The following is a 17,458-nucleotide window of genomic DNA, read 5'->3' on the forward strand; positions in this document are numbered from 1 at the left end:
ACAGATGGCGGTGCAGATATTTCCATGTCCATACAGATGGCGGTGTAGATATTTCCATGTTTATAGAGATAGCGGTGTAGTTATTTCCATGTGTAAAGGGATAGCTGTGTAGATATTTCCATGTATATGCAGATAGCTGTGTAGATATTTCCATTTTCATGCAGACAGCGGTGTACATATTTCCATGTTCAAACAGATAGCGGTGTAGATATTTCCATGTTCATACAGATAGTGGTGTAGATATTTCCATGTTCATACAGATAGCGGTGTAGATATTTCCATGTTCATACAGATAGCGGTGTAGATATTTCCATGTTCATATAGATATCGGTGCTGATATTTCCATGTTTATACAGGTAGTGGTGTAGATATTTCCATGTATATACAGATAGCGGTGTAGATATTTCCATGTTTATACAGATAGCGGTGTAGATATTTCCATGTTTATACAGATAGCAGTGGAGATATCTCTATCTTAATACAGATGGCAGTGTAGATATTTATATTTTCATACAGATGGCGGTGCAGATATTTCCATGTTCATACAGATGGCGGTGTAGATATCTCCATGTTCATACAGATAACGGTGTAGTTATTTCCATGTGTAAAGAGATAGCTGTGTAGATATTTAAATGTATATGCAGATAGCAGTGTAGATATTTCCATTTTCATGTAGATAGCGGTGTAGATATCTCCATCTTAATATAGATGGCGGTGTAGGTATTTATATGTTCATACAGATGGCATTGCAGATATTTCCATGTTCATACAGATGGCGGTGTAGATATTTGTATGTTTATAGATATAGCACTGTAGTTATTTCCATGTGTAAAGAGATAGCTTTGTAGATATTTCCATGTATATGCAGATCGCTGTGTAGGTATTTCCATTTTCATGCAGATTGCGGTGTAGATATTTCCATGTTTGCACAGATAGCGGTGTAGATATTCCCATGTTCATACAGATCACGGTGTAGATTTTTCCATGTTCATCCAGATGGATGTGTAGACATATCCATGTTCATACAGATGGCGGTGAAGATATTTCCATGTTCATACAGATAGCGGTGTAGTTATTTCCACGTGTAAAGAGATAGCTGTGTAGATATTTCCATGTACATGCAGATAGCTGTGTAGATATTTCCATTTTCATGCAGATAGCGGTTTAGATATTTCCATGTTCAAACAGATAGCGGTGTAGATATTTCCATGTTCATACAGATAGCGGTGTAGATATTTCCATGGATATACAGATAGCGGTGAAGGTGTATGCATGTTTACACAGATGGCGGTGAAGATATTTCCATGTTCATACAGATAGCGGTGTAGATATTTCCATGTTCATACAGATAGCGGTGTAGATATTTCCATGTTCATACAGATGGCTGTGTAGATATATCCATGTTCATATAGATGGCGGTGAAGATATTTCCATGTTCATACAGGTGGCGGTGTAGATATTTCCATGTTTATACAGATACCGGTGTAGATATTTCCATGTTTATACAGATATCGGTGTAGATATTTCCATCTTTATACAGACAGCGGTGTAGATATCTCCTTCTTAATACAGATGGCTTTGTAGATATTTATATGTTCATACAGATGGCGGTGCAGATATTTCCATGTCCATACAGATGGCGGTGTAGATATTTCCATGTTTATAGAGATAGCGGTGTAGTTATTTCCATGTGTAAAGGGATAGCTGTGTAGATATTTCCATGTATATGCAGATAGCTGTGTAGATATTTCCATTTTCATGCAGACAGCGGTGTACATATTTCCATGTTCAAACAGATAGCGGTGTAGATATTTCCATGTTCATACAGATAGCGGTGTAGATATTTCCATGTTCATACAGATAGCGGTGTAGATATTTCCATGTTCATACAGATAGCGGTGTAGATATTTCCATGTTCATACAGATAGCGGTGTAGATATTTCCATGTTCATATAGATATCGGTGCTGATATTTCCATGTTTATACAGGTAGTGGTGTAGATATTTCCATGTATATACAGATAGCGGTGTAGATATTTCCATGTTTATACAGATAGCGATGTAGATATTTCCATGTTTATACAGATAGCAGTGGAGATATCTCTATCTTAATACAGATGGCAGTGTAGATATTTATATTTTCATACAGATGGCGGTGCAGATATTTCCATGTTCATACAGATGGCGGTGTAGATATCTCCATGTTCATACAGATAACGGTGTAGTTATTTCCATGTGTAAAGAGATAGCTGTGTAGATATTTAAATGTATATGCAGATAGCAGTGTAGATATTTCCATTTTCATGTAGATAGCGGTGTAGATATCTCCATCTAAATATTGATGGCGGTGTAGATATTTATATGTTCATACAGATGGCATTGCAGATATTTCCATGTTCATACAGATGGCGGTGTAGATATTTGTATGTTTATAGATATAGCACTGTAGTTATTTCCATGTGTAAAGAGATAGCTTTGTAGATATTTCCATGTATATGCAGATCGCTGTGTAGATATTTCCATTTTCATGCAGATAGCGGTGTAGATATTTCCATGTTTGCACAGATAGCGGTGTAGATATTCCCATGTTCATACAGATCACGGTGTAGATTTTTCCATGTTCATCCAGATGGATGTGTAGACATATCCATGTTCATACAGATGGCTGTGAAGATATTTCCATGTTCATACAGATAGCGGTGTAGATATTTCCATGTTCATACAGATAGCGGTGTAGATATTTCCATGTTCATACAGATAGCGGTGTAGATATTTCCATGTTCATATAGATATCGGTGCTGATATTTCCATGTTTATACAGGTAGTGGTGTAGATATTTCCATGTATATACAGATAGCGGTGTAGATATTTCCATGTTTATACAGATAGCGGTGTAGATATTTCCATGTTTATACAGATAACAGTGGAGATATCTCTATCTTAATACAGATGGCAGTGTAGATATTTATATTTTCATACAGATGGTGGTGCAGATATTTCCATGTTCATACAGATGGCGGTGTAGATATCTCCATGTTCATACAGATAACGGTGTAGTTATTTCCATGTGTAAAGAGATAGCTGTGTAGATATTTAAATGTATATGCAGATAGCAGTGTAGATATTTCCATTTTCATGTAGATAGCGGTGTAGATATCTCCATCTTAATATAGATGGCGGTGTAGATATTTATATGTTCATACAGATGGCATTGCAGATATTTCCATGTTCATACAGATGGCGGTGTAGATATTTGCATGTTTATAGATATAGCACTGTAGTTATTTCCATGTGTAAAGAGATAGCTTTGTAGATATTTCCATGTATATGCAGATCGCTGTGTAGATATTTCCATTTTCATGCAGATAGCGGTGTAGATATTTCCATGTTTGCACAGATAGCGGTGTAGATATTCCCATGTTCATACAGATCACGGTGTAGATTTTTCCATGTTCATCCAGATGGATGTGTAGACATATCCATGTTCATACAGATGGCGGTGAAGATATTTCCATGTTCATACAGATAGCGGTGTAGTTATTTCCACGTGTAAAGAGATAGCTGTGTAGATATTTCCATATACATGCAGATAGCTGTGTAGATATTTCCATTTTCATGCAGATAGCGGTTTAGATATTTCCATGTTCAAACAGATAGCGGTGTAGATATTTCCATGTTCATACAGATAGCGGTGTAGATATTTCCATGGATATACAGATAGCGGTGAAGGTGTATGCATGTTTACACAGATGGCGGTGAAGATATTTCCATGTTCATACAGATAGCGGTGTAGATATTTCCATGTTCATACAGATAGCGGTGTAGATATTTCCATGTTCATACAGATGGCTGTGTAGATATATCCATGTTCATACAGATGGCGGTGAAGATATTTCCATGTTCATACAGGTAGCGGTGTAGATATTTCCATGTTTATACAGATACCGGTGTAGATATTTCCATGTTTATACAGATATCGGTGTAGATATTTCCATCTTTATACAGATAGCGGTGTAGATATCTCCTTCTTAATACAGATGGCTTTGTAGATATTTATATGTTCATACAGATGGCGGTGCAGATATTTCCATGTCCATACAGATGGCGGTGTAGATATTTCCATGTTTATAGAGATAGCGGTGTAGTTATTTCCATGTGTAAAGGGATAGCTGTGTAGATATTTCCATGTATATGCAGATAGCTGTGTAGATATTTCCATTTTCATGCAGACAGCGGTGTACATATTTCCATGTTCAAACAGATAGCGGTGTAGATATTTCCATGTTCATACAGATAGCGGTGTAGATATTTCCATGTTCATACAGATAGCGGTGTAGATATTTCCATGTTCATACAGATAGCGGTGTAGATATTTCCATGTTCATACAGATAGCGGTGTAGATATTTCCATGTTCATATAGATATCGGTGCTGATATTTCCATGTTTATACAGGTAGTGGTGTAGATATTTCCATGTATATACAGATAGCGGTGTAGATATTTCCATGTTTATACAGATAGCGTTGTAGATATTTCCATGTTTATACAGATAGCAGTGGAGATATCTCTATCTTAATACAGATGGCAGTGTAGATATTTATATTTTCATACAGATGGCAGTGCAGATATTTCCATGTTCATACAGATGGCGGTGTAGTTATTTCCACGTGTAAAGAGATAGCTGTGTAGATATTTCCATGTACATGCAGATAGCTGTGTAGATATTTCCATGTTCATACAGATAGCGGTGTAGATATTTCTATGGATATACAGATAGCGGTGAAGGTGTATGCATGTTTACACAGATGGTGGTGAAGATATTTCCATGTTCATACAGATAGCGGTGTAGATATTTCCATGTTCATACAGATAGCAGTGTAGATATTTCCATGTTCATACAGATGGCTGTGTAGATATATCCATGTTCATACAGATGGCGGTGAAGATATTTCCATGTTCATACAGGTAGCGGTGTAGATATTTCCATGTTTATACAGATACCGGTGTAGATATTTCCATGTTTATACAGATATCGGTGTAGATATTTCCATCTTTATACAGATAGCGGTGTAGATATCTCCTTCTTCATACAGATGGCTTTGTAGATATTTATATGTTCATACAGATGGCGGTGCAGATATTTCCATGTCCATACAGATGGCGGTGTAGATATTTCCATGTTTATAGAGATAGCGGTGTAGTTATTTCCATGTGTAAAGGGATAGCTGTGTAGATATTTCCATGTATATGCAGATAGCTGTGTAGATATTTCCATTTTCATGCAGACAGCGGTGTACATATTTCCATGTTCAAACAGATAGCGGTGTAGATATTTCCATGTTCATACAGATAGCGGTGTAGGTATTTCCATGTTCATACAGATAGCGGTGTAGATATTTCCATGTTCATACAGATAGCGGTGTAGATATTTCCATGTTCATATAGATATCGGTGCTGATATTTCCATGTTTATACAGGTAGTGGTGTAGATATTTCCATTTATATACAGATAGCGGTGTAGATATTTCCATGTTTATACAGATAGCGGTGTAGATATTTCCATGTTTATACAGATAGCAGTGGAGATATCTCTATCTTAATACAGATGGCAGTGTAGATATTTATATTTTCATACAGATGGCGGTGCAGATATTTCCATGTTCATACAGATGGCGGTGTAGATATCTCCATGTTCATACAGATAACGGTGTAGTTATTTCCATGTGTAAAGAGATAGCTGTGTAGATATTTAAATGTATATGCAGATAGCAGTGTAGATATTTCCATTTTCATGTAGATAGCGGTGTAGATATCTCCATCTTAATATAGATGGCGGTGTAGATATTTATATGTTCATACAGATGGCATTGCAGATATTTCCATGTTCATACAGATGGCGGTGTAGATATTTGTATGTTTATAGATATAGCACTGTAGTTATTTCCATGGGTAAAGAGATAGCTTTGTAGATATTTCCATGTATATGCAGATCGCTGTGTAGATATTTCCATTTTCATGCAGATAGCGGTGTAGATATTTCCATGTTTGCACAGATAGCGGTGTAGATATTCCCATGTTCATACAGATCACGGTGTAGATTTTTCCATGTTCATCCAGATGGATGTGTAGACATATCCATGTTCATACAGATGGCGGTGAAGATATTTCCATGTTCATACAGATAGCGGTGTAGTTATTTCCACGTGTAAAGTGATAGCTGTGTAGATATTTCCATGTACATGCAGATAGCTGTGTAGATATTTCCATTTTCATGCAGATAGCGGTTTAGATATTTCCATGTTCAAACAGATAGCGGTGTAGATATTTCCATGTTCATACAGATAGCGGTGTAGATATTTCCATGGATATACAGATAGCGGTGAAGGTGTATGCATGTTTACACAGATGGCGGTGAAGATATTTCCATGTTCATACAGATAGAGGTGTAGATATTTCCATGTTCATACAGATAGCGGTGTAGATATTTCCATGTTCATACAGATCGCTGTGTAGATATATCCATGTTCATACAGATGGCGGTGAAGATATTTCCATGTTCATACAGGTAGCGGTGTAGATATTTCCATGTTTATACAGATACCGGTGTAGATATTTCCATGTTTATACAGATATCGGTGTAGATATTTCCATCTTTATACAGATAGCGGTGTAGATATCTCCTTCTTAATACAGATGGCTTTGTAGACATTTATATGTTCATACAGATGGCGGTGCAGATATTTCCATGTCCATACAGATGGCGGTGTAGATATTTGTATGTTTATAGATATAGCACTGTAGTTATTTCCATGTGTAAAGAGATAGCTTTGTAGATATTTCCATGTATATGCAGATCGCTGTGTAGATATTTCCATTTTCATGCAGATAGCGGTGTAGATATTTCCATGTTTGCACAGATAGCGGTGTAGGTATTCCCATGTTCATACAGATCACGGTGTAGATTTTTCCATGTTCATCCAGATGGATGTGTAGACATATCCATGTTCATACAGATGGCGGTGAAGATATTTCCATGTTCATACAGATAGCGGTGTAGTTATTTCCACGTGTAAAGAGATAGCTGTGTAGATATTTCCATGTACATGCAGATAGCTGTTTAGATATTTCCATTTTCATGCAGATAGCGGTTTAGATATTTCCATGTTCAAACAGATAGCGGTGTAGGTATTTCCATATTCATACAGATAGCGGTGTAGATATTTCCATGGATATACAGATAGCGGTGAAGGTGTATGCATGTTTACACAGATGGCGGTGAAGATATTTCCATGTTCATACAGATAGCGGTGTAGATATTTCCATGTTCATACAGATAGCGGTGTAGATATTTCCATGTTCATACAGATGGCTGTGTAGATATATCCATGTTCATACAGATGGCGGTGAAGATATTTCCATGTTCATACAGGTAGCGGTGTAGATATTTCCATGTTTATACAGATACCGGTGTAGATATTTCCATGTTTATACAGATATCGGTGTAGATATTTCCATCTTTATACAGATAGAAGTGTAGATATCTCCTTCTTAATACAGATGGCTTTGTAGATATTTATATGTTCATACAGATGGCGGTGCAGATATTTCCATGTCCATACAGATGGCGGTGTAGATATTTCCATGTTTATAGAGATAGCAGTGTAGTTATTTCCATGTGTAAAGGGATAGCTCTGTAGATATTTCCATGTATATGCAGATAGCTGTGTAGATATTTCCATTTTCATGCAGACAGCGGTGTACATATTTCCATGTTCAAACAGATAGCGGTGTAGATATTTCCATGTTCATACAGATAGCGGTGTAGATATTTCCATGTTCATACAGATAGCGGTGTAGATATTTCCATGTTCATACAGATAGCGGTGTAGATATTTCCATGTTCATATAGATATCGGTGCTGATATTTCCATGTTTATACAGGTAGTGGTGTAGATATTTCCATGTATATACAGATAGCGGTGTAGATATTTCCATGTTTATACAGATAGCGGTGTAGATATTTCCATGTTTATACAGATAGCAGTGGAGATATCTCTATCTTAATACAGATGGCAGTGTAGATATTTATATTTTCATACAGATGGCGGTGCAGATATTTCCATGTTCATACAGATGGCGGTGTAGATATATCCATGTTCATACAGATGGCGGTGAAGATATTTCCATGTTCATACAGGTAGCGGTGTAGATATTTCCATGGTTATACAGATACCGGTGTAGATATTTCCATGTTTATACAGATATCGGTGTAGATATTTCCATCTTTATACAGATAGCGGTGTAGATATCTCCTTCTTAATACAGATGGCTTTGTAGATATTTATATGTTCATACAGATGGCGGTGCAGATATTTCCATGTCCATACAGATGGCGGTGTAGATATTTCCATGTTTATAGAGATAGCGGTGTAGTTATTTCCATGTGTAAAGGGATAGCTGTGTAGATATTTCCATGTATATGCAGATAGCTGTGTAGATATTTCCATTTTCATGCAGACAGCGGTGTACATATTTCCATGTTCAAACAGATAGCGGTGTAGATATTTCCATGTTCATACAGATAGCGGTGTAGATATTTCCATGTTCAAACAGATAGCGGTGTAGATATTTCCATGTTCATACAGATAGCGGTGTAGATATTTCCATGTTCATATAGATATCGGTGCTGATATTTCCATGTTTATACAGGTAGTGGTGTAGATATTTCCATGTATATACAGATAGCGGTGTAGATATTTCCATGTTTATACAGATAGCGGTGTAGATATTTCCATGTTTATACAGATAGCGGTGGAGATATCTCTATCTTAATACAGATGGCAGTGTAGATATTTATATTTTCATACAGATGGCGGTGCAGATATTTCCATGTTCATACAGATGGCGGTGTAGATATCTCCATGTTCATACAGATATCGGTGTAGTTATTTCCATGTGTAAAGAGATAGCTGTGTAGATATTTAAATGTATATGCAGATAGCAGTGTAGACATTTCCATTTTCATGTAGATAGCGGTGTAGATATCTCCATCTTAATATAGATGGCGGTGTAGATATTTATATGTTCATACAGATGGCATTGCAGATATTTCCATGTTCATACAGATGGCGGTGTAGATATTTGTATGTTTACAGATATAGCACTGTAGTTATTTCCATGTGTAAAGAGATAGCTTAGTAGATATTTCCATGTATATGCAGATCGCTGTGTAGATATTTCCATTTTCATGCAGATAGCGGTGTAGATATTTCCATGTTTGCACAGATAGCGGTGTAGATATTCCCATGTTCATACAGATCACGGTGTAGATTTTTCCATGTTCATCCAGATGGATGTGTAGACATATACATGTTCATACAGATGGCGGTGAAGATATTTCCATGTTCATACAGATAGCGGTGTAGATATTTCCATGTTCATACAGATAGCGGTGTAGATATTCCCATGTTCATACAGATGGCTGTGTAGATATATCCATGTTCATACAGATGGCGTTGAAGATATTTCCATGTTCATACAGATAGCGGTGTAGCTATTTCCATGTTCATGCAGATAGCGGTGTAGATATTTCCATGTTCATACCGATAGCGGTGCTGATATTTCCATGTTTATACAGGTAGCGGTGAAGATGTATGCATGTTTACACAGATAGCTGTGTAGAGATTTCCATGTTCATCCAGAGGGCTGTGTAGATATATCCATGTTCATACAGATAGCGGTGTAGATATTTCCATGTTCATACAGATAGCGATGTAGATATTTCCATGTTCATACAGATAGCGGTGCTGATATTTCCATGTTTATACAGGTAGCGTTGTAGATATTTCCATGTTTATACAGATAGCGGTGTACATATTTCCATGTTTATACAGATAGCCGTGTTGATATTTCCATGTTTATACAGATAGTGGTGTAGATTTTTCCATGTTTATACAGATAGCGGTGTAGATATTTCCATGTATATTCAGATAGCGGTGTAGATAACTCCATTTTAAAACAGATGGCGGTGTAGATATTTATATGTTCATACAGATGGCGGTGCAGATATTTCCATGTTCATACAGATGGCGGTGTAGATATGTCCATGTTCATACAGATAGCGGTGTAGTTATTTCCATGTGTAAAGAGATTGCTGTGTAGATATTTCCATCTATATGCAGATAGCTGTGTAGATATTACCATTTTCATGCAGATAGCGATGTATATATTTCCATCTTCAAACAGATAGCGGTGTAGATATTTCCGTGTTCATACAGATAGCGGTGTAGATATTTCCATGTTTATACAGATAGCGGTGAAGATTTATGCATGTTTACACAGATAGCGGTGTGGATATTTCCATGTTCATCCAGAGGGCTGTGTAGATATATCCATCTTCATACAGATAGCGGTGTAGATATTTCCATGTTCATACAGATAGCGGTGTAGATATTTCCATGTTCATACAGATTGCGGTGCTGATATTTCCATGTTCCCACAGATAGCGGTGTAGATATTTCAATGTGTAAAGAGATAGCTGTGTAGATATTTCCATCTATATGCAGATAGCTGTGTAGATATTTCCATTTCCATGCAGATAGCTGTGTATAAATTTCCATCTTCAAACACATAGCGGTGTAGATATTTCCATGTTCATAGAGATAGCGGTGTAGATATTTCCATGTTTATACAGATAGCGGTGAAGATGTATGCATGTTTTCACAGATAGCGGTGTAGAGATTTCCATGTTCATCCACAGGGCTGTGTAGATATATCCATGTTCATACAGGTAGCGGTGTAGATATTTCCATGTTCATACAGATAGCGGTGTAGATATTTCCATGTTCATACAGATAGCGGTGCTGATATTTCCATGTTTATACAGGTAGCGGTGTAGATATTTCCATGTTTATACAGATATCGGTGTAGATATTTCCATGTTTATACAGAGAGCGGTGTTGATATTTCCATGTTTATACAGATAGCGGTGTAGATATCTCCATCTTAATACAGATGGCGGTGTAGATATTTATATGTTCATACAGATGGCGGTGTAGATATTTCCATGTTCATCCAGATGGCTCTGTAGATATATCCATGTTCGTACAGATTGCGGTGAAGTTATTTCCATGTTCATACAGATAGCGGTGTAGATATTTCCATGTTCATACAGATAGCGGTGTAGATATTTCCATGTTCATACAGATAGCGGTGTAGCTATTTCCATGTTCATACAGATAGCCGTATGGATATTTCCATGTTCATCCAGATGGCTGTGTAGATATATCCATGTTCATACAGGTGGCGGTGTAGATATCTCCATGTTCATACAGATAGAGGGGCTGATATTTCCATGTTCATACAGATAGCGGTGCTGATATTTCCATGTTTATACAGATAGCGGTGTAGATATTTCCATGTTTATTCAGATAGCGGTGTAGATATCTCCATCTTAATACAGATGGCGGTGTAGATATTTATATGTTCATACAGATGGCGGTGCAGGTATTTCATGTTCATACAGATAGCGGTGTAGATATTTCCATGTTCATACAGATAGCGGTGCTGATATTTCCATGTTTATACAGGTAGCGGTGTAGATATTTCCATGTTTATACAGATAGCGGTGTAGATATTTCCATGCTTATACAGATAGCGGTGTAGATATTTCCATGTTTATACAGATAGCGGTGTGGATATCTCCATCTTAATACAGATGGCGGTGTAGATATTTACATGTTCATACAGATGGCGGTGCAGATATTTCCATCTTCATACAGATGGCGGTGTAGATATTTCCATGTTCATACAGATAGCGGTGTAGTTATTTCCATGTGTAAAGGGATAGCTGTGTAGATATTTCCATGTTTATACAGGTAGTGGTGTAGATATTTCCATGTATATACAGATAGCGGTGTAGATATTTCCATGTTTATACAGATAGCGGTGTAGATATTTCCATGTTTATACAGATAGCAGTGGAGATATCTCTATCTTAATACAGATGGCAGTGTAGATATTTATATTTTCATACAGATGGCGGTGCAGATATTTCCATGTTCATACAGATGGCGGTGTAGATATCTCCATGTTCATACAGATAACGGTGTAGTTATTTCCATGTGTAAAGAGATAGCTGTGTAGATATTTAAATGTATATGCAGATAGCAGTGTAGATATTTCCATTTTCATGTAGATAGCGGTGTAGATATCTCCATCTTAATATAGATGGTGGTGTAGATATTTATATGTTCATACAGATGGCATTGCAGATATTTCCATGTTCATACAGATGGCGGTGTAGATATTTGTATGTTTATAGATATAGCACTGTAGTTATTTCCATGTGTAAAGAGATAGTTTTGTAGATATTTCCATGTATATGCAGATCGCTGTGTAGATATTTCCATTTTCATGCAGATAGCGGTGTAGATATTTCCATGTTTGCACAGATAGCGGTGTAGATATTCCCATGTTCATACAGATCACGGTGTAGATTTTTCCATGTTCATCCAGATGGATGTGTAGACATATCCATGTTCATACAGATGGCGGTGAAGATATTTCCATGTTCATACAGATAGCGGTGTAGTTATTTCCACGTGTAAAGTGATAGCTGTGTAGATATTTCCATGTACATGCAGATAGCTGTGTAGATATTTCCATTTTCATGCAGATAGCGGTTTAGATATTTCCATGTTCAAACAGATAGCGGTGTAGATATTTCCATGTTCATACAGATAGCGGTGTAGATATTTCCATGGATATACAGATAGCGGTGAAGGTGTATGCATGTTTACACAGATGGCGGTGAAGATATTTCCATGTTCATACAGATAGCGGTGTAGATATTTCCATGTTCATACAGATAGCGGTGTAGATATTTCCATGTTCATACATATGGCTGTGTAGATATATCCATGTTCATACAGATGGCGGTGAAGATATTTCCATGTTCATACAGGTAGCGGTGTAGATATTTCCATGTTTATACAGATACCGGTGTAGATATTTCCATGTTTACACAGATATCGGTGTAGATATTTCCATCTTTATACAGATAGCGGTGTAGATATCTCCTTCTTAATACAGATGGCTTTGTAGACATTTATATGTTCATACAGATGGCGGTGCAGATATTTCCATGTCCATACAGATGGCGGTGTAGATATTTGTATGTTTATAGATATAGCACTGTAGTTATTTCCATGTGTAAAGAGATAGCTTTGTAGATATTTCCATGTATATGCAGATCGCTGTGTAGATATTTCCATTTTCATGCAGATAGCGGTGTAGATATTTCCATGTTTGCACAGATAGCGGTGTAGATATTCCCATGTTCATACAGATCACGGTGTAGATTTTTCCATGTTCATCCAGATGGATGTGTAGACATATCCATGTTCATACAGATGGCGGTGAAGATATTTCCATGTTCATACAGATAGCGGTGTAGTTATTTCCACGTGTAAAGAGATAGCTGTGTAGATATTTCCATGTACATGCAGATAGCTGTGTAGATATTTCCATTTTCATGCAGATAGCGGTTTAGATATTTCCATGTTCAAACAGATAGCGGTGTAGATATTTCCATGTTCATACAGATAGCGGTGTAGATATTTCCATGGATATACAGATAGCGGTGAAGGTGTATGCATGTTTACACAGATGGCGGTGAAGATATTTCCATGTTCATACAGATAGCGGTGTAGATATTTCCATGTTCATACAGATAGCGGTGTAGATATTTCCATGTTCATACAGATGGCTGTGTAGATATATCCATGTTCATACAGATGGCGGTGAAGATATTTCCATGTTCATACAGGTAGCGGTGTAGATATTTCCATGTTTATACAGATACCGGTGTAGATATTTCCATGTTTATACAGATATCGGTGTAGATATTTCCATCTTTATACAGATAGCGGTGTAGATATCTCCTTCTTAATACAGATGGCTTTGTAGATATTTATATGTACATACAGATGGCGGTGCAGATATTTCCATGTCCATACAGATGGCGGTGTAGATATTTCCATGTTTATAGAGATAGCGGTGTAGTTTTTTCCATGTGTAAAGGGATAGCTGTGTAGATATTTCCATGTATATGCAGATAGCTGTGTAGATATTTCCATTTTCATGCAGACAGCGGTGTACATATTTCCATGTTCAAACAGATAGCGGTGTAGATATTTCCATGTTCATACAGATAGCGGTGTAGATATTTCCATGTTCATACAGATAGCGGTGTAGGTATTTCCATGTTCATACAGATAGCGGTGTAGATATTTCCATGTTCATATAGATATCGGTGCTGATATTTCCATGTTTATACAGGTAGTGGTGTAGATATTTCCATGTATATACAGATAGCGGTGTAGATATTTCCATGTTTATACAGATAGCGGTGTAGATATTTCCATGTTTATACAGATAGCAGTGGAGATATCTCTATCTTAATACAGATGGCAGTGTAGATATTTATATTTTCATACAGATGGCGGTGCAGATATTTCCATGTTCATACAGATGGCGGTGTAGATATATCCATGTTCATACAGATGGCTTTGAAGATATTTCCATGTTCATACAGGTAGCGGTGTAGATATTTCCATGTTTATACAGATACCGGTGTAGATATTTCCATGTTTATACAGATATCGGTGTAGATATTTCCATCTTTATACAGATAGCGGTGTAGATATCTCCTTCTTAATACAGATGGCTTTGTAGATATTTATATGTTCATACAGATGGCGGTGCAGATATTTCCATGTCCATACAGATGGCGGTGTAGATATTTCCATGTTTATAGAGATAGCGGTGTAGTTATTTCCATGTGTAAAGGGATAGCTGTGTAGATATTTCCATGTATATGCAGATAGCTGTGTAGATATTTCCATTTTCATGCAGACAGCGGTGTACATATTTCCATGTTCAAACAGATAGCGGTGTAGATATTTCCATGTTCATACAGATAGCGGTGTAGATATTTCCATGTTCATACAGATAGCGGTGTAGATATTTCCATGTTCATACAGATAGCGGTGTAGATATTTCCATGTTCATATAGATATCGGTGCTGATATTTCCATGTTTATACAGGTAGTGGTGTAGATATTTCCATGTATATACAGATAGCGGTGTAGATATTTCCATGTTTATACAGATAGCGGTGTAGATATTTCCATGTTTATACAGATAGCAGTGGAGATATCTCTATCTTAATACAGATGGCAGTGTAGATATTTATATTTTCATACAGATGGCGGTGCAGATATTTCCATGTTCATACAGATGGCGGTGTAGATATCTCTATGTTCATACAGATATCGGTGTAGTTATTTCCATGTGTAAAGAGATAGCTGTGTAGATATTTAAATGTATATGCAGATAGCAGTGTAGACATTTCCATTTTCATGTAGATAGCGGTGTAGATATCTCCATCTTAATATAGATGGCGGTGTAGATATTTATATGTTCATACAGATGGCATTGCAGATATTTCCATGTTCATACAGATGGCGGTGTAGATATTTGTATGTTTACAGATATAGCACTGTAGTTATTTCCATGTGTAAAGAGATAGCTTTGTAGATATTTCCATGTATATGCAGATCGCTGTGTAGATATTTCCATTTTCATGCAGATAGCGGTGTAGATATTTCCATGTTTGCACAGATAGCGGTGTAGATATTCCCATGTTCATACAGATCACGGTGTAGATTTTTCCATGTTCATCCAGATGGATGTGTAGACATATCCATGTTCATACAGATGGCGGTGAAGATATTTCCATGTTCATACAGATAGCGGTGTAGTTATTTCCACGTGTAAAGTGATAGCTGTGTAGATATTTCCATGTACATGCAGATAGCTGTGTAGATATTTCCATTTTCATGCAGATAGCGGTTTAGATATTTCCATGTTCAAACAGATAGCGGTGTAGATATTTCCATGTTCATACAGATAGCGGTGTAGATATTTCCATGGATATACAGATAGCGGTGAAGGTGTATGCATGTTTACACAGATGGCGGTGAAGATATTTCCATGTTCATACAGATAGCGGTGTAGATATTTCCATGTTCATACAGATAGCGGTGTAGATATTTCCATGTTCATACATATGGCTGTGTAGATATATCCATGTTCATACAGATGGCGGTGAAGATATTTCGATGTTCATACAGGTAGCGGTGTAGATATTTCCATGTTTATACAGATACCGGTGTAGATATTTCCATGTTTACACAGATATCGGTGTAGATATTTCCATCTTTATACAGATAGCGGTGTAGATATCTCCTTCTTAATACAGATGGCTTTGTAGACATTTATATGTTCATACAGATGGCAGTGCAGATATTTCCATGTCCATACAGATGGCGGTGTAGATATTTGTATGTTTATAGATATAGCACTGTAGTTATTTCCATGTGTAAAGAGATAGCTTTGTAGATATTTCCATGTATATGCAGATCGCTGTGTAGATATTTCCATTTTCATGCAGATAGCGGTGTAGATATTTCCATGTTTGCACAGATAGCGGTGTAGATATTCCCATGTTCATACAGATCACGGTGTAGATTTTTCCATGTTCATCCAGATGGATGTGTAGACATATCCATGTTCATACAGATGGCGGTGAAGATATTTCCATGTTCATACAGATAGCGGTGTAGTTATTTCCACGTGTAAAGAGATAGCTGTGTAGATATTTCCATGTACATGCAGATAGCTGTGTAGATATTTCCATTTTCATGCAGATAGCGGTTTAGATATTTCCATGTTCAAACAGATAGCGGTGTAGATATTTCCATGTTCATACAGATAGCGGTGTAGATATTTCCATGGATATACAGATAGCGGTGAAGGTGTATGCATGTTTCCACAGATGGCGGTGAAGATATTTCCATGTTCATACAGATAGCGGTGTAGATATTTCCATGTTCATACAGATAGCGGTGTAGATATTTCCATGTTCATACAGATGGCTGTGTAGATATATCCATGTTCATACAGATGGCGGTGAAGATATTTCCATGTTCATACAGGTAGCGGTGTAGATATTTCCATGTTTATACAGATACCGGTGTAGATATTTCCATGTTTATACAGATATCGGTGTAGATATTTCCATCTTTATACAGATAGCGGTGTAGATATCTCCTTCCTAATACAGATGGCTTTGTAGATATTTATATGTACATACAGATGGCGGTGCAGATATTTCCATGTCCATACAGATGGCGGTGTAGATATTTCCATGTTTATAGAGATAGCGGTGTAGTTTTTTCCATGTGTAAAGGGATAGCTGTGTAGATATTTCCATGTATATGCAGATAGCTGTGTAGATATTTCCATTTTCATGCAGACAGCGGTGTACATATTTCCATGTTCAAACAGATAGCGGTGTAGATATTTCCATGTTCATACAGATAGCGGTGTAGATA

The sequence above is a fragment of the Gorilla gorilla genome, chromosome X (genome assembly GCF_029281585.2).
Source record: "Gorilla gorilla gorilla isolate KB3781 chromosome X, NHGRI_mGorGor1-v2.1_pri, whole genome shotgun sequence".
Taxonomy (NCBI): Eukaryota; Metazoa; Chordata; class Mammalia; order Primates; family Hominidae; genus Gorilla; species Gorilla gorilla.